This window comes from Dermacentor andersoni, chromosome 1, assembly GCF_023375885.2.
Source record: "Dermacentor andersoni chromosome 1, qqDerAnde1_hic_scaffold, whole genome shotgun sequence".
Lineage (NCBI taxonomy): Eukaryota > Metazoa > Arthropoda > Arachnida > Ixodida > Ixodidae > Dermacentor > Dermacentor andersoni.
In genome coordinates this window covers 26,722,996-26,726,277 of record NC_092814.1, presented here as the reverse complement: position 1 = coordinate 26,726,277, position 3,282 = coordinate 26,722,996, and the positions used below count along the sequence as shown (strand labels likewise).

Genomic DNA, 3,282 nt, shown 5'->3' with positions numbered 1-3,282 from the left:
GTGTAGTGTTTCAAAGTGATGATGTGCTTTCTAGCGCAATTTTCCGATTTATGGACGCGTTCTGAGTGCTGCTAAACTACTGTAAGGAACTAGGCAGCAGTATAAAAGGGGAAAGAGCCTGGCAGGGCTTAGTGAGGGTTGTGCCGTGCTTGCTGACTGAGCGGTTGACTTTCGGCGTAGTTCTAACGCTTGCCGGAAACGAGAACAAAAATGTCAACTCTCCCGAAGTCACTTTGCAGTGTCCTGTGTGAACGTGAACGTGAGAACGAGGCCTTCTCTGTGCGCTACGCTCAAGAAATGCCAAAGGACGCCCGACTTCGGTTATGAGCATCATCGAGCGACATCCCTCCGGACAGCGGATGCAGTCCCCTGACCATCGGGATCTCCTTCCCCCGGCGGGGCGGTCTGTTACGTTTCGCCTACAACGCGCGGTAATGCCGGCGCGGATGCAACGGACGCCGGGGCTTCGCTCAAAGCGGCAGACATTTTGGCAAGTTCGACGCCGCCGCAACGCCTCCCCGCCAAGCGTGTCCAGGCGTGTTTCAGTGCCACGTGTCTTCGTATGTGCGTGTGTGTGTGTGTGCCCACGCTTGTCAAAGCGCGGCAGCAGGGGGGCGGAGCTCCCCAAGTGAGGAGCCAGCAGGTTTGTCCGTCGGCGGGTTGGCGATGCGTCACTACACTCGGCTCACCATGTCTCTCGGCTCGACCGTGCGCGCCGTCGTGGGCTCATGCTCCGCCGTCGCGTGGGCTCATCCCGTGACCTTCCTTCTGGCCCGCGACGCCGAGAGTATAAGAGCAGCTGCCCCCGGACGCCAGGAGAGAGGCTCCGATTTGTACTGTTGAGTTACGTGCTCTCCCGTCTCTCCACTTCGGTCGACCTGACCAGCCGCTCTTTTACTATGTTAGAATAAACAAGTTGTTCTGTTACCAGTCTTCTCTTGCTTTGCCGGGACCTTCGGATGCTTCCAGTGCCCCAGGCCGCCAGGCCAACGCTACCCTTGGGGCTTGCGACCCATTGGCAATAACGGGCGTCAGCACCGAGACCCCAACAACTCGTGCCAGCGGTGCGATTACTACAGCGTAATAGCTGTTCCCGTAGATCTTACAGGAGCATATTTAATAAAACGGTCTTCGCTCAGCTAGAAAAATCTCGAGGCTCCAAGTTACTGATTTGCTTTAGCCACCTAAGGTAAAATTTTTGAAAAGGTAATTGAAGTAGCTTTGTTAATTTCGCACACATCTGCTCGAATTACTCCTTATCCAGAGGTTAGTATCTGAACACTCGAATGATAACAACAATGTGAGAAAAATTTACATTGGTCTTATTTTTTTAATTTGGTGCCGTTAAATAAATACCACCAGAATATTCATGGTGCAGTATGCGCTTCTGATAAAGGAATTCCGAATTCTTGGACATATTTTCTTGACGCAGATGCAATTCATAAACGTGTGTACGCAGATGTGCCCTTGTGCTTTTAAAATTAGACAAGAACTGCCCTACAATGGACACGTCAGCGGTACGATAAACCACACAAGGTTAATTAAGGGAAAATTAAACATCCACCCATTCGTAGCAACTGCTACGACGAAAACTCATACGGGTTCCTCGAAAGAAAAGCCTCGCAGTTGAAGAAAAATTGCTCCTGGTCCGTGATTCGAGCCCGGGACCACTACCATTCTGGGGCAGCCGCTCTACCATCTGAGCTAACCAGCCGGCTAGCAGATCACAGGGCGAAGTCGAACTTATCAACAATCCGAATCAAAGGCAAGAGTTTGACATAATAGTGCTGGAGAAACCGGCAAGGGGGAGAGAAGTGAATAATAAACGGAAAATGAGACATCCACCTAATCGTGGCAATTGCTGCAAAGGAAACCTCTACGGGTTCCTTGAAAGAAAAGCCTCGCAGTAGAAGAAAAGTTCTTCCTGGTCCGGGACTCGAGCTCGGGACCACTACTATTCTGGGGCAGCCACTCTACCATCTGAGTTAATCAGGCAGCTAGCCGATGGCAGTGCGAAGTCGAATTTGTCAACTCGAGGCAAAAGAAAGTGTTTGACGTAATAGTTCTGCGGTAGCCCGCTAGGTGGATAGAAGTAATTAAGGGAAAATAAGACGTCCACCCATTCGTAGTAATTGCTACAAAGGAAAGCCATACGGGTTCCTCCAAGCGGCTTCCCCGGAAAGGTGGCGGGCTCGGCTTCGAGTTCCGGACCCGGACTACTTTTTCTTCAGCTGCGACGCTTTTCTTTCGGGGAACCCGTATGGGTTTCCTTTGTAACAATCTCTACGAATGGCTGAATGTCTCATGTTCTCTTAATTAATTACTTGTCTCCACCTTACGGGTCTCTGAAGAAGCATTACGTTGAACTCTGGCCTTTGCTTCGAGTTGTTGACAAATTCGACTTCGCCCTGCCATCTTCTAGCCGCCTGGTTAGCTAAGATGACCGTGCGGCTGCCCCGGAAAGGAGGTGGTCCCGGGTTCGAGTCCCGTACGAGGACGAATCCTACTTTAACTACGAGGCTTTGCTTTCGAGGAACCCGTATGGGTTTCCTTTCTTTGTAGCAATTGCTAAGAATGGGTGGATGCCTCACTTTCTCTTAATTAATTACCTTACTTCACCTTGCGCACAACTATTGCATCATCACACAAGGTGTGCCAGAACATTGTGCGTGCTCCCGATTATATTTTTGAGCGTTGGTGGCATCAGGTTCAGTTTACTGGGGGTTATCATAAATTAACATTGCTGCCTGGGGAAAAGCATGGGATAATTTTTACAGCGAAGCTGTGTATGGTTAGTTTCCAGCGGATCGATGTCTGTAGACCAAGAACCGTGCGCCAATCCCGAAGATAGCGCAATAGCGGGGCCACCCGCGGCGGAGGTGAAGTAAGCTTCAAGAGCTCCGCCAACTTCCAAAAATAAGTTTAATATGTTGGGCCCAAATACAGCCGTATGCAATATTTAACTGATTAAACAGATACTACACTTTGACCCGCGTCGGCCATGTCTACGTTCGCACTGGCCTCTCTTTGTCGGCGTTCCAAGCGTTCGCGTATCTTCTTTCCTTCCCTTGCGCTCTCCCGTGGTGGCGGTCCCGTAAGGATGCTGCATATCATATTGACCGCAAATAAAGACGGGGACAGCAGAATAGAACACATAAATGACACGGGCCACCCGTGCCACTCGTGTCGTTTATGTGTTTTCTTCCGCTGTCCCCGTCTTTATTTGCGGTCAATATGATATGCAGTAAACACCAACTAGGCCAAACTACATTCCCGATCAAA

At 50.3% G+C, this 3,282-nt stretch overlaps 1 pseudogene; it reads right to left on the bottom strand.

Moving 5' to 3' along the window:
• Positions 1-2,825: 2,825 nt before the first annotated feature.
• Positions 2,826-3,003, bottom strand: LOC126546414 (U2 spliceosomal RNA; annotated as a pseudogene).
• Positions 3,004-3,282: the final 279 nt, after the last annotated feature.